This window comes from Cornus florida, unplaced genomic scaffold (assembly GCF_030987335.1).
Source record: "Cornus florida cultivar Cherokee Brave unplaced genomic scaffold, ASM3098733v1 CherokeeBrave_3.0.0_Hap2_Chr04, whole genome shotgun sequence".
NCBI lineage: Eukaryota > Viridiplantae > Streptophyta > Magnoliopsida > Cornales > Cornaceae > Cornus > Cornus florida.
In genome coordinates this window covers 10416775-10438790 of record NW_026775574.1, presented here as the reverse complement: position 1 = coordinate 10438790, position 22016 = coordinate 10416775, and positions in this window count along the sequence as shown.

The window sequence follows — 22016 nt, the reverse complement described above, 5'->3', positions numbered from 1 at the left end:
TGACTATTTGTAAAGCCCCAAGTGAGGTCGTTCCCTTTTGATATATTTATACTGTGAAATATATATTTTGGGGAGATTGTGAACATATATATATATATATATATATATATATATATAGATTGTATTTTGACTAATTTCGTTATCAAAACAAGTCCGATCGAGTTGTAATTTTTTGATTCACAATTTCAAGCTTGAAGATCGGATGCGAATTTGAAGAAGTTCAAGTGTTCATGGTAAACTACACTCTGAGATGATGAGAACAATGCTTTAGGAAGTTTTGAGAGGTAGTGAGAACATTTAGGAAGAGTTTTGGAAGTTTTTTAGGGAGATTTTACATTCTGTCCATCTCAAACTAATTCAAGAATAATCGAACAGGTTCAACATCAGGAAAACTTCAAGACTGGCCATCTTGAGCCGGTTCAATAGGGCTGAACTGGTTCAAGATGGCCAGCAAGATTTCGACGTGAATCACTTTAATTCTTGAACCGGTTCAGCCCTTTTGAATTGGTTCAAGGCATCCTGACAGTCAAAAACTATACAAAGAAAGGGCAAAAGCCCATGGCCCAAAGGCGATAACCCAGGAAAGCTACAAGCAGCCCAGCCTAGGGACAAAAGAATAACGTTGCAACAGCAACGAGAAACAGGAACAAAGTTGCAAAGGCAACACAGGGCAAACCCTCAATGATCTCCATGAAAAACCGAGGAAGGCAAACTCCACGCAGCAGCGATAGACCTCGCAAACCTCGAATCCTTCAACTTGTAAGACATGAGACGATTCCTCACACTGTTGTAAATCAGTTTAGTGACCGCAGCAGTGGAAGCCATTTGGTTCAAGGCATGCCGCCTATTCCTTTCATTCTATATGAAATACATTGTAATTGTAAGACAAAATTTCAAAACATACGCCTCTGGAGCCTTGGTACCATTCTTCCACATTGACACAATCCAATTATTGATCTTGTATAAGTTGTAATCACCAACATAGTTACCACAAAGGTGTTGGAAAAACATCTAAATCTCAGAAGCAAACTTGCATTTGAAGAAGAGATGTTGGTGAGTCTCAGCAGTAGCAAGACACAATGAACAATAATTTAGGGCAATTTTCTTTGCAAGAGTAGGACTGTCTCTTATCTTGAGCTTATGACTAAGAGCAACCCACGTAATAAATGAATGTTGTGGAATATGTTTTGAAAACCAGACGACCGAGTGCCACAGGACAGCTGGAGATGGTGAAATGAGAGCTCTATGGGTAGTATCCAAATGGAAGCTACCCGTAGAGGAGATGGTCCAAACAACAAAGTCTTGAGATCAAACACTCAGTTCAGGAAGGTGCTCTATAGTCCCAATGGATGGAACTAAATCTCTGAAAAGCCGTGGAAGTTTCTATTGATTATGCCTAATTAATCTTTGGACTTTCGCCCAATCTTCCTATTGAGAGCAAGTAATGAGGTTGTGGTCAATTCTGGTGTCAAGAGGACCTAATGGGAGCCAGTAATCATGCCACAGTGAGACATCCTTCCCATTCCCCACCAAATGCTTGATAAAAGGTCTAGCAAGCCCTCTAAGATGGAGGAGCATCCTCCAATTCCAAGAGCATACCTGAGGATGCTTCAAAATCCAGAAACTACAATTTTTGACAAGGTTTTCATGAGCCCATTCAAACCAAATGGATTGACCTTCATCTTTGAACAGGTTCCAGATATGCTTCAGCATGGAAATACGGTTAAGAGCAGTTAAGTGAGGTATTCCTACACCCCCAAAGTCTTTACGTTTGCACACATTCCACCAAGCAACTTAAGCACCAGTAGCTTTCAAATTAACTCCAGTCCAAAGAAAGTTCCTTAGGACAGTGTTGAGTTGGTTGATAACCATTTTAGGGAGGATTAATAAACCACTCCAGAAACTAATCATGTTGAGGAGGATGGATTTTATAAGCTGCAACCTACCTACATAAGATAGGAATCTAGCTGTCCAACACTTGATTCTAGCTGTGACTCTCTCTACTAATATTCTGCAATCTGTAGCACTAAGTCTCATAGAGTTTTAGGGTATCCTCAAGTATCGAATAGGAAGACTCCCAACTCAAAATGACACAAGTTGATTAATTGTTGTTGAATGTCTTCAGACACATTGGCAGTAAACACCAAGCTCTTAGAAAGATTAGGAAAGAGTCCAGATAACTCAGAGAATATTGTAAGAGATTTAGTAATGACAGAGAGGGACTGAACATCACCATGGTAGTAGAACATAAGGTCATCAGTAAACATTAAGTGAGATAATTTGGACTTCTTACACTTCCAGTGGTACAAGAAATTGTGATCATTATATATAGCTTGTTGTGTGATAGAAGATAAGACATCCATCACAATAACAAATAGGAAAGGGGAAAGAGGATCACCTTGTCTCAGGCCTCTAGAACCCTTGAAAAACCCATAGAGCTCACCATTGATAGAGGCTGAGAACCCAGGACTTGTAATATATGCACTGATCCATTTAATAAAATTAAGAGGAAAGCTAAGGATTTGAAGTGTGCCCTGGTGGCTCGACCCTAGGTGTGCACAAAATAATGCACAACACTTTGAGTTTGGAAATTAGTGTCAAGTGGGCATCATAGTTAAATTTATAAACCGCTTAACACCTATACTATGTAGTATGAGTGAGAAGGGATCGTCCCAAGGGATTATGGGGATCGAGCAATGTCGTGGAATCATAATTAGGGCTAGTAGGTCGAGTGATCAAACGATTGGTTGGTTGGTTGATTAAAGAGCAACTAAATTAAACTAAGTAATAGTAAAAGAGTGCAATTAAGAGTAAGTAAGAGAGAGAGAGAGAGAGAGATCTTGGGGTTTAGAGATCACCACCAAGCAATGCATTTCTATATCATTGATAAGTGATTAATGAGGGCAAATGGTGTGTTGCAATATTGGTGTGTGTGTATTTCGTTGATTCAATAAACAAGGATGACTAGTTAAGCATGTATTGTCTAAACATCATGTGAAAGGCACAATATATCTAAGCAATGAAGCATATATTGTCTAAACAACATGTGAAAGGTATAATAAATCAAAACAAGTCATTAATCCTTTCATTAAGCTCACAATCCAAATACAACACAAGGTTAGAGACATATGCTAATTGCATTCAAAAGCTTGGATCATCAAACAACAAGCATAGATTGTCCTCCCATTTAACACTACACTACAACTACACTACATATGCACTACTAGCATGAAAATAAACTAAGGGAGAGGCACAATCCATCAAGAGATAAGCATAAACCATCAAGAGAATCACAAAAGCATTCTTTTAAGCACAATGTTTTGACAATCTCCAAATCTATAGCATCAATACACAAAGACATGCATCAATAACACAAAATCTAGAAACAAACACATGAACATCTATTCTAGCATACATAGACATATGGATAGAATGAAATAACCAATTGGAAGCATTAAACCACATAAATCATTGAATAAACAAGATCTATATATATCAAAGTGTGAAAACATCAATTACAACACTAATCCCTCAATAATACACAAGATTAAGATATAGAAAGCATGCTTGGGGCTAACTCTAGCCCCAAGAGGATGTCTAGCCATTCATGGTGATGATGCTCCAACCCTCAAGGGCTAATTCCATGGTTGAAATCTGCTCTTTGTTGATGAAGAGTCTCCAATGGTGTCTCTACCCTCCTCCTCCTCTAAACTTCCTCTCTAAGAGATGATATGAAAATAATGTTGGCTCCTCCTTGTAAAAGTAATCCTTGTCCTTATATAGGTAGGTCAAAATGACACCCAAAATGAGCTCGGGTCGTGCACACAATCTTCCCTAATGATTAGATAAAAGACAACTTTTAATGAGATGGAATTTTAACTTTTTCATACTGGGGGAAATTTGATCGATCGAACCATCAACTTGAATCGATCGAAAGTAAGTGAGATCAATCGAACTTAGGCTGGATTGATCCAACTGGTTGAGCTTTTTGGAAAAGACAAATCCGAGATATTTATGGGAAAAAGACAAAAGTGGTTAGTGGGTGGTACAGCTGTGGATAGGATCAATCATTTGAATAAGGACAAAAGTGTTCGATCGATCGAAGGATGGTGTTGGATCGATCGAACTTTTGGAACTTTATGCTTTTAGGTCAAGGCTTGGATCTATCTTGAAGTGCTGAGATCGATCATTGTTCGATCGATCGAACCTTGAACTTGGATCGATCGAACTTTGCTGCTTGCCACCTTTGGCTTCATTTGCTTCCTTCTTTCTCCACTTTACTCCTTTCTTTGTTTAATCCCATAATTGCTTCAATTAAGCTTTTATTTGGCTTAGTTAGCTTATTTTTGGGATAAGTGCCTGAAAAAGGAAATAATACGAAATCAATCTGAAACAGTAAAGTAAGATAGATAAAGGTACTAGAATGCCTAAGCTTAAGGGGTTTAAATACGCACTTTTTAGTGCTCATCACACTCCCAAATTTAAATATTGCTAGCCCCTAGCAATGAACTAGAAAGTAAAGAAATGAAATAAACAACTATACAAGTATGAACTAGAAAACAATAAATGGATAACGCTACTTTTGTAGGGAACACGATTGCATTTAGCATATGCAACAAGCCTTTTAAACCCCTAGGTTATCCCTAGTGGACGAGTGAAGTCTCGTGAGGGTTTCCAGAAATGGTACCCACAAACATTAAGCTCATTCTTTCAAAAGAGGCACCAATATTGCAAACAAGCATTGGGAGAAAACTACCTCAAGTATGCAATGTTTCAAACATTTCCAAGCAATCTTCCAAAATTTCAACATCAAGCGAGCAAGTATGGTCCTCCACACATCAAGAAAATGATCATGCAAATCAAAACAACTCTAGAATCCTTTTTGAGCGGACCGGCATCAAATGCGTTGCAATCTTAGCCAACTAAAGAATTAATCACTTCCTTATCTTCAAACTACCACACAAATCTAGTACCGATCATCAAGACAAAAAGTGGACATTTTATTAAAGCTTTATTATTCTAGGTACGCTTATTCTTTTCACTCGATTTTTTTTTTTTTTAATTTTTTTTTTGAGGATCAAGTATGCAATATGTTGATCTATTAAGCTTTCTAGCGATTCATGAGGTCGAGCATTAGGTCAATGACTCCCAAACCAGACGGCTTTTGGGCATTAGGCATTCAAATACACTTACGGACTTACAAGCTCAAATCAACTAGGCTACAAATCAAGACAACAACTATCTAATCATTTCCTACTTCTCACCTTTTTGGGAGAAGTCCTCACTTTTATTACTTTTGCTTCTTTTTTCTTTTCTTTTTTTTTTTTATTGTATTCAATTATTAACCTAGAGTTTAGGCCCTCCACCTTTCGGCGCGAGAAGTTCAGTGCTTAATGAGGCTAGAATCCCGGTTACTTAGTAAAAAGGGGTTGTTATCCACCTTTATCAAGAATGAAAGCTTTCAATGCACTACTAGCTCAATTGGGATATAACCAATTCAATAATTAACAAAGCATGTACCCCACAAATGAATGCTAGTGTATGCCGGTGCTAGTGTAGAAGACTAGAGTGAATCTCAAAACAATCACAAAATCAAGATGATGTGGACCACAAGTACAAGCATGATATCAATTTTTCGAAAAATTTACTCCTAAATGGCATTCATAAAGCATACAAGGAGTATTGGACTCTCAAGTCAAGCAATTTTTAAATTTTAAGCAATATAGTCCTCAAAAGATCAAAATCATACCTAGATATGAACCAATCATAGAAATATCCCTCAAATACACAAGTTATGCTCAAAATTTGAATTTAAAACTAACACTGTAGAGCAACATTCCCCCCAAACTTAAATTGCACAATGTCCTCAATGTGCAAAGAGAACAAAGGAAAGAGTATACCAGTGCAACTAAGCAAGAATGATCGGGACTGAAGTATCCGAAGTGGGTGGCATTGCCCCCCCCCCCCCCCAAACTTGGGATGAACTGTGATCCTAAAAATTGACACTTGGATAAACTTATCAGATAACAAAATGGGATAATCAGTGCACAGTGGACATGCAAGTGTAAATGGGATAAACAGATAACAAAATAAGAGAGGTATAAGGGTGGTCCTGGAAATTAGGTAGCACTCTCTCACTGAAGTTACTGTGATGCACCTGATGGAGTCAAACATACAGATATGAGAATACAATCATATGACATCCATAGCATAAATAGATATATAAAATAGAGAAAGTGCAGGTACAACAAAAATATCAAAGCCGACAGACCGGCTGTAAAAATAATACAGTGATAATAGTAAAGTATCAAAAGGAGAGAGGGATCATAAGATAGAAAGGACTGGGAGCTCAAGAAGATGAGGTAGGACGGGCAGGTCTGGCTCCACGGATGTCTCTGGATAAATTTCTGAACATGGTCGCGACATCCGTGCAGAAGGCAGCAAACTTAGCTCTGTGGGCTGTGAGGTCAGCTCGAATGGAAACAACAACATCCTCAAGCGTCTGCAGACGTACTCCAAAGCTGGGGGTCATATCTAGAGTCTCAGGCATAGATGAATCAGAAGAAAGCTCCTGAGTCTGCTCCTGCTCATGAATGGGCGACCTGGCTGGAGAGTCCTACTCTGCATCATTTGCAGGGCTCTCTAAGTCGATGTCTAAATGCTCGGCAGTTGGATCGACTGGTGCGTCGTCGGCTGTAGGATGTGCTGCTGCTGCTTTTGTCGGTACTTCTGCCTGTTCCCGTGCCTCCTCCAGCTCCAACTCTACTGCAGCCAGTACCGCGTAACCTGGTAATAAGGGAGCGGTAGGTCTTGTTCCAGTCCTTCCTAAGGAAGTGACAGGAACCTTTCTTGGGGTGCTCCCGAGGATAGATGGGATAGCGCTGGTCAATGAGAATCTGGGTGATAAGGTGGCTGAAAGGAAGAGACTTAGCCCGTCCGGGCATCTCCTTGCTGATGTACTCGTCATACAGCTTCCTCATCACGCTTTAAATGAGCGCGGGAATGGACACCTAGTGCCCGGTGTAGAAAGAGTAAAGGGCTGTCAGATAATCGCCCCTCCTCTGAATCTTGTGCCCCGCCATGTAGATATTCCGGTAAATGACGGAATCAGTAAACCATAAGTCGTCTGGAAGGTATGTCCGGGTGGCGAAAGTCTCGCCACTAGCATGGTGACCTGTGAGGGAAACTATCATGTCGGCATATGAAGGCCTGAATAACCTCGGATATGTATCCTGAAGCTCTGGAGGACATCTGTGTGGACAGCGGCAAAAGCAGGCTAAAGTGTCCATTGTAATAGTGATCGGATGGCCATCGATAGAAGTGACCATCTCGGCTGTGGTACGCGGCGATGGTTGAAGGTTCTGGTAGAACAACCGAACCAGCTGTGGGTAGACCGGCTCTGTAACGGGGGCAAGAATAGCGGCTAGGCCCCTCTGAATAATATCCTGGTAGGCGGATCGGGTCAGCACCGATCAAGAAAAGAAGGCTGTGTCAAACTCTAACTCATTGTCGAATGTCATGTGTGCATATCGAGGCGTGGGCCTATCACGCCACAGATGAGCTGGCTGAGCAGGCTAAGCTGTCTGAGGTGGTATATGTGAATGCTCAGCTCCAGTCTGCGGTGGAGATGGTGATGGAGTGAAAGCAGGATGAGCCGTAGAAGTGGATGGTATGTGATCATCCTCAGGCTCATGAGATGGTGAATGAGGCGGGGTAGCCTGTGCTGGCTCCCGCTGTGTATAAGAGGGCTCTGCGGGCTCCTCTGTCTGTAGCCTAGTATGGCGGGTGGGCCCGTGTTGCCTGTTGGCAACGGTCTTCCTCTTTATCATGGCCTGCAAAAAGAAAAAAAAAAAACTTGCAATGGGAGTTAGTGCCAGAATAAGAAATTTAAAAGCACGAAATAGAATCATATATATCAAGTAAAATAGACAAAACAAATATGACATGAATCTATGCAAGTGGTAGAATATGAAACATGCTAAACAATGTAAGTATGAAATGCATCCAATGTGGAATATCACTGGCATTGGGCATAGATATGATAGCATGAACATATGATATGATGAATGAAGTGTGTGTGTGAGATCTGTGAAATTCGATCGATCATAAAAAGAAGTGAGATCGATCACAAAAGTTGGATCGATCGAAAGTAAGTGAGATCGATCTCATTACTTCGATCGATCGAATACATGAGTTTGATCGATCTCTCAAGATCGATCGGAGATATTAGTTCGATCGATCGAACTATGTGACGATGAAAATCCAAAGGTCACAGATCTATGACCGTGGAAGCATGGGGCCCACACGAAAGTGTTTGTGGGCCCATCAACACAACAAATCAACAATTTCTAACTCCCAATCATGGCCCATCCTTCCAAATCGAATCAAAATACAAAAATATATATGCATATATACAAATATATACAAATATACTTCAAGCTTCAACCATGGAGGATTTGATCATGAAAATGACATGGATTCGGCATATAAAGCATAGATACATGAGATTAAAGCTTGCAATCAACTATGGTGCTTCGGATCTTAACTCAACCGAATGAGAGAAGTGGATGCGAAGAGGGGGTGAGATCCGAAATGCAAGAGAGAGAAAGAAAGTCAAAGCTCACTGTGTTTCCCTATAAAACACGCCAGAGATGATGAAGATGGTTGAGGCTCACAGCAGCGCAGAGAGGGAGTGAGGGATAGGGTTTGAGAGGGTTGGATCGATCTAAGGTATCGATCTAAAAACTCTCGGTTCTATTTTTAAAAAAATTCCCGACAAAGTTCGATCGATCAAACTCAACTGTGATCGATCGAACTTTGATAAACTATCTTCAAAGTTTGTTTGTTTGTCTTTTTTTTTTTATCGAATAAACACTTAATAATTAAAAATTAATTAAGATATTTTTGGATTTATGAAAATGTAATAAAATAAAATGAAAATAAAATAAAGTAAAATGAAATAAAATAAAAAACAAAAATGAAAATATTTTTGGATTTTTGAAAATTTGAAAAGTCAAAATAAAGTTAAAATAATGAAATGACGATTGAGATCGATCGAAATAAGAGTTCGATCGATCAGACAGAGAGTAAAAATATGCAGGTTTTTGGTTCAAAAATTTGGCTAAGTGTTGAAACATGAGATCGATCGAACTGGGAAGTTGGATCGATCGAAGAACTTTCAAATCGATCTTGGAATGTCTCGAACGATCAGACAGAGAGCTGAAATATGTAGGTTGATACAGGCTCAAAATTTTTCTAAGTGTTGAGTCATGAGATCAATCAAACTTGGAAGTTGGATCGATCGAAGGTCTCTTGATCGATCTTAGAGTTGGTTCGAACGATGGGACAGAGAGGTGATTTGGATGCAGGTTGCTGCAGGTTGAAAAAAATTTTAAGTGTTGGATGCAGAGAGGAGGTCGATCGATCGTACTCAAGTTTGAGATCGATCGAACTTTGCAGAATGCTCAATAATGACATGAAAGCTTATGCAATCCTCACCAAAGTTCCTTGAAATGCATATGAACCAAAAACAAGTATCTAGACTTCGCAAGAAATGAATTGAAAGATAGAAATGAGGGAGGAATAGGGTTTTGACACCCTACGAATACCTTTGCTAGTCTTTAACGTCTCTAGCAAGACATTGGGCTCTTTTAGCCTGGATCAAAGATCTTATAATGCATCCCCTCCTTGTTGGGGTGATAGATGCTTTGAACTCCTCCCAACAAATGGTTCTTTGAAGAACTTGTTGGATTAAGCTCAAAAGAAGTCTTTGGTCCCTTGTCTATGCAATTACAACCTTTGGGCTTTCATGGCCTTTCAAAGCAAGAGTTTGAAACAAGACTTTTAGAATGCAATGTTGAAGATGATCCTTTGGAAGTTTTGGTTTTACACAAAAGCTCATTTCCTTGGCATTGAAGATCATGACATTCATCTACAACATTGACTTCTCCTTCATATTTGTCAAATGAATTGGGTGTGGGATTAAAGATATTCAACTTCACCTTCATGTGGCCAAATGAAATCTTCATTATTCCCGTCCTACAATTGATGTTGGCATTAGCGGTTGCCAAGAAAGGACAGCCAAGGATAACGGGAATTTGGCTTTTAGGATTGGGAACCGGTTCCATGTCTATGACAATGAAATCAACTGGGAAGAAGAATTTGTCAATCTTTTGTTAGACCAAGAGGGGAGTGAATTGGTCTAATTAAACTTCTTACTTGATAACAAGAAAGCCAATCATTCACACATAAAGCACATAACACAAGGTATACAAGGAAACCCTCTCAATAGGGAAAAACCTTGGTTCTTGGCTCCTGCTAATAAAAGCTCCACTGGGTGATGTAAGTTGTTACACACTCAACTGTCTCACTCTCAGTACACTCTTTGTACAAGTAAGAACATTGACTTTCACACCCACTACACACACTAGCTCTTCATCTTCACTTGTTATATGTAATAGTTACTCACTCAGCTGCCCCACTTTCCACACACCTTGTACTAGCTAGGACACTAACTTTCACTCCCTTTACACACACACAAGCTTCAACAATGTGCACACAAGCACCCCTCCTGTCCTAAGCAACCCTGCTTGGACTCATTGAGCTTTCACAGCTCTATCAACAAGATAATAAGGTGTCAACACACCAAGTACACTTTACTTCAAATACAACACAAGATTGGAATGAACACACAGCTTGAAGAAGCACAACACATGAAACACTAGCTTCACTTCTCTGCAATAAGATGGATAAATCTGTCAACATCACAATGCAGCTTCACTTGTAGCTCACACTAGGTTCCCACAGCCTTGAATAAGCTCAACTAACTTGCTCAAATCAACATTGGAGAATGGACAGCAAGTATGCAACAATTTCAGCATATAAGGCTTCAAAACCCTAAACAAGGGTAAATCTGTCAAATCACCCTGTAGCTTCAATCCAGATTCTTCTTCTGTTACCACAACCTTGAAATCTTCATACAACCATGCTCAAAGGAATAAAACAATGAATAGAGCAGGATCTAACAATATCAGAGCACAAAAGGTTTGGAACTCATTAAACTCTAGTTTTCAAGCAAACAGGGGTAATTCAGTCACACCACCTGAAACTAGAGCTAATTCATGTTCCCTCAGCTTCAAATAATCATTACACACTTGCAAAAGTAATGTTCTCTTATAACACAGCAAGATTAGATCAATGTAATGTAATAAAACAACCAATAAAGTCTCTCAGCAGTTTCAGTTTTGTTGCAACTTCAGTAGTTTTAATCAAAGGGTATAACAGTTATTTTGCACTGCCTCAAGCCTGAAAAATACTCTCACAATTTTGTATCATCTTCACACAAAATCGTAGATGTCAATTCCATCAAGATATATAAAAGCTTAAGCCCCAAAGCTGTTCTCAGACAATTTCTGCAAAAGCTTGCTGTCAAAGGGTGAATCTGTAATTTCGTGGCTGCACTGTTCTTAAATCAATTTCTTCAAACTTGAATCACATATATAAACTTGCTCACATGATGTTTAGTTCTTATGTAGCAAGTTATTTCAAAAAATCTTCACTAATTAAGTGTAATCACATACCAAGCCTAAAACCCTAACAAGTGAGGTTTATTAGGCTAAACATATAACTGATGGTGTTTCTGTTAAATCCTGAACTTCAATGGCCTTTAACCAGTCATGGAAACTTGCTAGAATGATTAACAGGTGGTTCATAGCAAGATACAGTCACTAAGTACTCAGATTAAAGGCTTAAAATAGAAAGACAGCTTTAATCAAGGTTTGAGGTATGAAATCTTACTCTAGCTCAACTTTGTACTAGTGAGCACCTTCTGCAGATGTTAAAACTTCAATCAAACTTGCTAGAACCTTGCTCGAACCCTAGAAGCAGCCACATCAATTTTTGAACCCCCACAGCCTCCTTTTTGCACCAGAAAAACAACAGCAAACAACCTTGAACATCTTCAGTGGATTAGCAGCATTTTGGGTTGATTCCAGAGATTAATTACATCACAAGTCCTCAAAAGAACACTCTGAAATCATCTAGGACTTTTTACTTTTGTGGTCTTTTTGCACATTTTTGCTCACAGACAGTTTTTGGGCTCTCTCTTGTGCTGCAATTGCTTCTTACTATAAAGACTATTTATATATGTTATATATCAGTTACACAGCCCTAGAAATGTAGATAAGCTTAGCTGACATCCTCCAATCCTTGTAACAATAATATTCTGGCATTTTCAGTAATCAAGAGGACCACATTGCCCCTGCACCACTCTTAGCTTTTGATACAAACATACACCTTTTGTAGCCTATTTGTGTCTTCTGTGCAATATTGCTTTATATGTGTATACATCCAAGACTATACATTGCTGTCATTATCCTCTTTTCACTAGGACCACCATTGTCAACATGGCACAACATGGAGAATCCATCAATACACCATAAATCTCACTGTAATACCAGAATTACCCCTTGATTGATACATGTCACTTAAATTAAATATTACTTGTTGCAGCCCTTGAGTTAGCAATTCAACCTTTAATATAATATTAATGAAATATCAAAAACAGGTAAGACAAGATTGTTCCCATGAGTAGAAAGACTAATATACGCTTGTGAGTAAAAGATATTATGCTTCAAAGCCTTTAGTCCTTAAGACTTGTATTTGTTATTCAAAGGGTAAACCTTAAGATAGGTGATACCATTTAGCTTCAAGGCTAAGCATTTACCATTTTTGTCATTCAAAGAGCAAACCACATCAACATCTTTTTCAAAACATCCTCAATTATACCCCTAGGCTTCTTAATGGATCGGTCGGCAAATTGCAAAACTACCGACGTCGGTTTCAATTCACCTAAGCCTAATTTGACATAAACTGAGTATGGAAGAAGGTTAACACTTGCTCCTAAGTCAAAAAGCACCCGATTCATGATATAATCACCAATAATGCATGATGTAATGGGTGAACCGGGGTCCTTAAACTTTGGAAGAGTGTTATGTTGCAAAATTGAGCTTACTTGCTCGGTCAAAACCACTTTTCTTGGTGCTTAGCTCTTGTTCTTCCGCTTTTGGGTACACAAGTCTTTCAAGAATTTGGCATAAGCCGGAATTTGCTTGATTGCATCTAATAGTGGAAGATTAACTTTCACTTGCCTAAACATTTCCATGATTTCATTGGTTTTTGCCTTTTGCTTGTCTTTTGAAATTAATCCTTTTAAGGCATCCGGAAATGGAACCTTTGGTTCAAACACTTTTTCAAAAATTTCTTTTGAACTCTCTTCAACACAAGAAGTTTTCAAATCATTTTTCAATAAAACCTTTTTAACATCATTTTTCGAAACTTCTTTTTCAAACACATCTTTTAAGACTTTCTCATTTACAAGGTCATGTATATGCAATGAAGGAGGAATGGGATGTGAAATGGGACGGGTGACAACTTGAGGTTGCACCGGTTCACTCTCTTCATTAGACATTCCAACTTGATTGTCCACAATCCTACTACTCCGCAAGGTAGTCACCGCATTAACATGTTCAATGGTGTGGCCTTCCGATGAGGAACGGGTTTCCACAACACATTGTTGCTTAGGTGGGGCATTTATAGGCATCTTTCCCTTCTCTTTTGCATTGACAGTGCTTACTATTTGCCCTACTTGGGTTTCTAGCTTCGCAATAGATTGAGAGTGAGAATGAAACAATTGAGTATTAGCCTCTAAAGTGCCCAAACCATTCAAAACTTTCTCTTTAAAGGCGAGACTTCTAGTATTACCTTGGGAATAAGATTGGTTGGGAAAATAAGAATTAGCAAATTAATTCCCTTGTGATTGATAGGGTCTATAACCTTGGGATCCTTGGTTTTAAAGTGGAGGTGGAATGTACTTCCCTTGAAAACCGCCTTGGGAAGGGTTTGAGCCCTCTCCTTGGTTTTTCCAAGAGAAATTCGGATGATTCCTCCAACTTGGATTATAATGAGTACCATAAGGAGTGTTCCCTTGGTTCATAAAAGCCGCATTGACTTGTTCATTAGGTTCACTTTGCACTTGTCCGTGAGGACAATGAGAAGTAGAATGAAGAACACTAGAACAAATCATACATGTTTCATTTGATGCACGATGAGAATGGTTAGGGAAGGAAGATACTTGGTTCGCCGAGTTTTGGTTAATCAAAAATTAATCAAACCTTTGAGACAAAGATTTCATTTCGACGGTTATTTCATTTGAATGTTCGACTTGATGTAAGCCAACACTCTTCCTACCTTGTGAATTTCTACAATTCTTGGATGATAGTGTTTTATGCAAAGAATTTTCACTCATGGTTTCATAGAGATGCCACACGTCATCCTCATGTCTATCAATGTATGAGCCACCCATGGAAGCGTCAACCATGCCCTTATAGTTGTCCGATAAGCTCTCAAAGAAGTATTGAACTAATTTCCATTTGGGCATGTCATGGTGTGGACACTTCCTAAGCAATTCATTGAAGCGTTCCCATGCCTAATGAAACATTTCTCCATCCCCATGTGAAAATTCTCGAATTGAGGTCCTCATGGCATTGATCTTAGAAACCGGATAGTACTTCTTCAAGAACTCTTATTGCATTTCTGCCCAAGAAATGATTGAAAAGGCCTAAGATTGTTAAACCAATACTTTGCCTTGTCTTTTAAGGTGAATGAAAAAAGTTTGAGTCTTAAAACCTCTTTTGGCATATCCGTATATTTTACGGTGGAACATACTTCAAGAAACTTATCCAAATGCTTGTAAGGTTCTTCACTTAGAAGTCCATGATAGTTAGGAAGCATTTGAATGGTTTGTGGCTTAATTTCATAATGATGTGCTCTAAATGGAGGCAATTGGATGCATATAGGTGCACTATACTCATTAGGCACATAATGGTCTCTTAAAGCAAGAGGTGGATTAGTTACTTGAGGTGCAACATGAACACCTTGGTTTTGAATTCCTTGATTATGGATGGAAGGTTGTGGAGCATACATTGGCCTTGGCATTCCATATGGAACTTGGCCTTGTTGTTGTGGTGGTTGGTGAATGAATAGCCTAGGCATGCCTAATGGTACTTGTATGTTCTCATTGTGCACATTGGGATGAAGGATACCTTGTTGGTCTATGTGACCAATGTCCTCAACATGATTATCATTATAGTCATCCATTAAAAGATTGGCTCTATTTGAACTTCCTCTTCCCCTAGGATTTCTAACGATGGATTTGAGATGCAAATTAAGAGGGACAAGAGTTGGTCTCAATGAACGACGCCCATGCATGCACAATACAAAACACAACAAACACAAAGAATGACAAACACTATGCATTCACAACAATGTAATTAGACTTCTTCCACAAACATTTAATTCACACTCCTATACTTTAATAACAATGATGCAAGACAATTAAAAATAAGCCTCCACGCGGGCTGACGATTTAACTAAGGGATTGAGTAAAGAAAATCTCACAAAGGTCCTTTAGCACTTCAACTCCAAATTTTAAAGCTTGGCTTAGTAATTTTAGAATTTTTAGCTTTTTGTTTTCTTTGTTTGCTTGAATTGAATGCTTGATGGCTCATTTGCTTGCTTCCTCTCCAACAATGCACCTATTAAGTAAGAACAATACAATAAGTAACCAAAAAGAAAAATAAAAATAAAGTAAAGACACGATCAAAAGAGTACTAATCCTAATCAATTTCACAAATCCGATGTGCCAAATCTAACCGACAAATCCCTGGCAACAGTGCCAAAAACTATTGTGGCTCGACCCTAGGTGTGCACAAAATAATGCACAACACTTTGAGTTTGGAAATTAATGTCAAGTAGGCATCATAGTTAAATTTATAAACCGCTTAACACCTATACTATGTAGTATGAGTAAGAAGGGATCGTTCCAAGGGATTATGGGGATCGAGCAATGTCGTGGAATCACAATTAGGGCTAGTAGGTCGAGTGATCAAACGATTGGTTGGTTAGTTGATAAAAGAGCAACTAAATTAAACTAAGTAATAGCAAAAGAGTGCAATTAAGAGCAAGTAAGAGAGAGAGAGATCTTGGGGTTTAGAGATCACCACCAAGCAATGCATTTCTATATCATTGACAAGTGATTAATGAGGGCAAATGGTGTGTTGCAATATTGGTGTGTATGTATTTGGTTGATTCAACAAGCAAGGATGACTAGTTAAGCATGTATTATCTAAACATTATGTGAAAGGCACAATATATCTAAGCAATGAAGCATATATTGTCTAAACAACATGTGAAAGGTACAATAAATCAAAACAACTCATTAATCCTTTCATTAAGCTCACAATCCAAATACAACACAAGGTTAGAGACATATGCTAATTGCATTCAAAAGCTTGGATCATCAAACAACAAGCATAGATTGTCCTCCCATTTAACACTACACTACATATGCACTACTAGCATGAAAATAAACTAAGGGAGAGGCACAATCCATCAAGAGATAAGCATGAACCATCAAGAGAATCACAAAAGCTTTCTTTTAAACACAATGTTTTGACAATCTCCAAATCTATAACATCAATACACATAGACATGCATCAATAACACAAAATTTAGAGACATGCACATGAACATCTATTCTAGCATACATAGACATATAGATAGAATGAAATGACCAATTGGAAGCATTAAACCACATAGATCATTGAATAAATAAGATCTATATATATCAAAGTGTCAAAACATCAATTACAACACTAATCCCTCAATAATACACAAGATTAATATATAGAAAGCATGCTTGGGGATAACTCTAGCCCCAAAAGGATGTCTAGCCACTCATGGTGATGATGCTCCAACCCTCAAGGGCTAATTCCATGGTTGAAATCTGCTCCTTGTTGATGAAGAGTCTCCAATGGTGTCTCTAGCCTCCTCCTCCTCCTCTAAACTTCCTCTCCAAGAGATGATATCAAAATAATATTGGCTCCTCCTTGTAAAAGCAATCCTTATCCTTATATAGGTAGGTCAAAATGACACCCAAAATGAGCTGGGGTCGTGCAGACAATCTTCCCTAATGATTGGATAAAGGACAACTTTCAATGAGATGGAATTTTAACTTTTTCGTACTGGAGGAAGTTCGATCGATCGAACCTTAAACTTAGATCGATCGAAAGTAAGTGAGATCGATCGAACTTAGGCTGGATCGATCCAACTGGCTGAGCTTTTTGGAAAAGACAAATCCGAGATATTTATGGGAGATATTTATGGGAAAAAGACAAAAGTGGTTAGTGGGTGGTACAGCTGTGGATAGGATCAATCATTTGAATAAGGACAAAGTGTTCGATCGATGGAAGGATGGTGTTGGATCGATCAAACTTTTGAAACTTTATGCTTTTGGGTTAAGGCTTAGATCTATCTTGAAATGCTGAGATCGATCATTATTCGATCGATCGAACCTTGAACTTGGATCGATCGAACTTTGCTGCTTGCTACATTTGGCTTCATTTGCTTCCTTCTTTCTTCACTTTGCTCATTTCTTTGTTTAATCCCAGAATTGTTTCAATTAAGCTCTTATTTGGCTGAGTTAGCTTATTTTCGGGATAAGTGCCTGAAAAAGGAAATAATACGAAATCAATCTAAAACAGTAAAGTAAGATAGATAAAGGTACTAGAATGCCTAAGCTTAAGGGGTTTAAATACGCACTTTCAGTGCTCATCATACCCAGCAAGAAGGTCCAATTGACAGTGTCATAAGCTTTCTTCAAGTCAACTTTCAGGGTACATTTAGGGCTGTTGGAGTTAGAATGATACCCTTTCATCAATTCATGAGCCAAAAACACATTGTCCGCTAATCTTCTATCATTTATAAAGGCAGTTTGACTCTTATCCACAAAGCAAGGTAGAATAGGCTTAAGCTTATTAGCAAACAACTACAAAATCACTTTATAAATAGTGTTACAACAAGCAATGGGCCTGAAGTCACTCATACAGTTAGGATTTTGCACCTTGGGGATGAGAGCTAAATAAGTAGCATTAATCTTTTTAAGCAAAAGACTAGTTGAGAAAAACTCCTTCACAGCCTTAACAATATTAACACCAATTACATGCCAAGCTTTTTTGTAGAAATATGCATTATACCCATCAGGCCCTAGAGACTTGTTACTTTTGAGAGAGAAAAAACATTTCATAATCTCTTCATTAATAGGGATGGAACTCAATTGAGCAATGAAGCTTTCTGGAATAGTTTTCATGTAAACAGGTCTAAGAGCATCCATACCTGAGTAGTTGCTAGTTCCTCCACCAAAAATGGATTTGAAATAGTTGAGAGCCTCCTTCTTGATCAGTTGACTATTTGTAGTAGTAGCGCCATCAATAAGTTACAGGCTAACAATTTTCTTCCTATTACATCTGTTGTTGAAAGACTTCATGAAGAAATCAGTATTACCATCCCTTTCTTTAAGCCAATTAACCCTAGACTTTTGGTTGAAGAAAGATTCCTCAGCTGCTATAACATCATTGTCACTTTGGAGTAATTCTTTTTCTCTGGCCCTTAGTAGTTCATCAGAGGGATTAGAATCAAGTTTCTTTTGGCAAAAATTAAGAGCATCCTTGGCCTCAAGAACTCTTTAGTATTTAAGAGCTTGAGCTACTGTTTCAATATCTTGAGTTTCCTAGTCACTTAGAACATAGGGATACCATTAACATTATTACTCCATATTGTATTAACTGTGGTCAAGAAGTCCTTGTGATTTCCAATGAAATTGAAAAATCTGAAAGGGTTGTTTCTTCTAGGAATTGGGCTACCGACCTTCACCACCATAGGGGAGTGATTAGAGATCCCATGGGCTAAGAACTCACATTCAGAGAGGGGAAAGGTGGTGAGCCATTTGTCATTGGACAAGACTCTATCAAGTTTCTTAGATATATTGGATACCCCTGGACTCATATTTGTTCATGTATACAAAATCCCACTATACCTCAGGTCACACAACTCAGAGGAGTGAATGCAATCATTGAACTCATCAATGGCAGGGGTCTATCTCTGAGAGCCTCCAAAACACTTTGAAGGATGCCTGATAACATTAAGGTCTCCCATAAGAAGCCATGGGGTTTGGGGAACAAAGGTAGCAAGTTGACAAATGTCTTTTCACAGGAGGCTTCTTCTCTGATCTGCACTATTGTAGGCATAAATAATAGAAAGATTGAAATTTATGTGGTCACTTTCAATAGTAACATAGCAGTGGATGGCTTGGGTACTATCACTTAGCATCTAAACTTTAATGAACCTTAAGTCATACAAAATCCATATCCTCCCTAGAATGAAGTGTTTGTAGTTGTGTAATAACTGCCAAGAAGGAGCAATGTTTCTCATCACTGTCTTAGCATTACCTTATTGGACTTTATTTTCCAAAGTGGCAAGTAACTGGAGCTTTGAGTCAAAGATAAACTTCCTTATTTCTCTTTGTTTTTCAGGGGAATTAAGACCCCTGATATTCTATGCAGCTGTATTAATCATTGGGTGGACTGTTGGACCGCATCACAAGGCCAGGAAAGCCCAGGACAGACATCTATTGGGTAATATCCCCCTTCTTCTTCTTCTCCATATCATCAGCCTTGCCTTTTCCCCCATTTGTAACAGTTTTGCTATCTTGCATTGTAGTTGACAGGGCAATGTCACTGGAAGTGTGAGAAGATTCAGCCATATTAGTGCTGGAGTTAACATCATCACAGTTTGTATCATTCTGTTGACCTTGGTTGATACAAATGGGAACAATCTCATGTTCCAATGGGATAGGGCAGCCTTCTGTAGGAAGCTCACAATCAGATTGAAGTGTGGAAAACTTGTTGGTCTCTAATAGTGGAGGGGATGGGTTAATGCCCTCAGTAGAAGGAGGAGCATTCATTTGGTTTGTTTTTGTGCTAGGAATGAGATCATGGTGTTTAGAGCTGGTAGAAGGAATAGGCTTGTTGTTGTTCCTTTGGACTACCTTCCATTCAGAGGTAGACTTCACTGGGTTGCTAACATTAGGGATCACATAGGTAAGAGAGGGACCTGTGAGGTTTACCTGTGACCTGCAATTAGTTGAAGAATGCCTAAAACACTTACAAACATCACACACCAGAGGCAGCCACTGGTACTCAGCCTCAATGGTGATAAGTTTACCACTCTCAACTTTAATTTGAAAGCTTTCAACTATAGGGTTAGTAGCATTGATCTCAATACAAACCCTAGCATAACTTATTCTAGTCATGGACTCAGTTTGCTCATCAGCAAATAGAGGCTTCCCCACAGCACTAGTAATATAACTTAGGCCTTTAGTAGTCCGGTACTCATATGGGATGTTGGAAAATTTCACCCATAGAGGAATAGTGCTATAGGTTTCTTTGTTGAATTCCATCCCCTTTTCCCATTTTTTGAGAATAATTGGTCTTCCCATCATCATCCATGGCCCATTCACAAGGACATTTTTACATTCATTCTCGGTTGAGAATTTGAAAATGAAGAAACCTCTATCATCCCCAAGGAGCTCCTCAAAACCCAAGGAACCCCATAACTTTTGAGATTGCTTAAGAATAAAAGAGTATGGGAGCTTTTTCTGCAAAAAATATCCTATAAGACTGGCCTTCCATTCATAAGCTCCTTCATCAGCTAGGTTAGCAGGAAGGTCAACAATAATGGGTGATCCAGTAGTTGCAGTGGGGGGCAAAAATTCAAATTTCATTCTGCACTTTTCAGCTACAGAACCATAACCAGTGGCAGCAACTTTTGACCAGCTGGTGTAAGTGTCTGGAGGTCTAACTTGATCAGAAATGGTTGTTGTGTTAGGTCCAGACCCTTTGGAAGGCTAGTATTTCCATTTTGGTGAAATGAAGGAAAGTCACTCTGTGAAGGTATGAGTTGGGCAAAAGTGTTTACCCCAATGTTTAACTCATGACTTGTACTTTGACCCACCTCCAAAGGTGGCGCGTGGATGCGCGCTCTTCTGAAGTTGGTGCTGAGAAACAATGGTGTTGGATCTTCTTCCTCCACCTCTGCCTCTTCCATCAGAGCCTCTACCTCTTCCTTTACTTGAGGTGTGAAGGCTGGAACTTTTACTCCCTAGCTCATTAGAAGAGTGGGGAGTTGGACTTGGATCAACCTCAATGTTGATAGGTTGTTTCCCTCTTTGGATATCAGCTCTGTGGTTAAAGGCTTTTTCCAACTTAGTAATTCTCTGTCTGGCAATAGCAAGTTCAATTCTAGCATTAGCAAGTGATCTAGCAGGCGCCTGTTCCAACATCAGCTTGGCTTCAGCTAATGCTTTAGCTTCCTCAGCAGTAGCATCCCATTCACCTTCCTTTACTTCTTCATGAATGGTGCCTAAGCCAGGTTGGGTACCATGGTTAAGAAGATTCGCAGGAGACTGCTTATCAGTGGGGGAAAGGAGAATGTTAGGGCAAGTCAGGTGGGAGGGGGTTTGTGAAGGTGGTGGTAAGCCAGCCATAAAATCAGTAAGTAAGGTGAGCATAGTGGGTGGTGGTGGTGGTGGTGGTGGTGGTGGTTGAGAAAGGAAAGGTGGTGGAGGTCATGGAATCAGTACGTAAGGTGAGCATGGTTGGTTGAAATTTCACTTAAATTCTTCATTATGTATACATTTATGTTCTTTAGTGTTGGAAGCTTTCCTTTCTTGCTCTGTTTGTTTCCTACTTGGTTTAGAATTCCTTCCAAGTCCCATGCACGAAATTTTCTATATTTTCAGAGGGATTAGGACATTCTAAACTCTATATAAACCATGATAGTCATCTAGGTTTATTCATGGCTTTTGTATACAAAATTTAGATCTGATAGAGGGCCATCTTTGAAAGATATTTTTATTCAGAAAATCAATCTATTTTTTCTGATTTTATTTTTGAGAGCACACATATAAACACAAGAGTGATTTAGTAGTGTTGTTCTCTATTTCATTGGAATTTGAGTATAATTGAAGATTCAGAAATTTCAAAAAGCAGAATTCATTCATTCTTCATCAAATTTAGATCTAGAAGAAAAGGGGTAAAGCGATCACACTTTGAAGGGGTCAA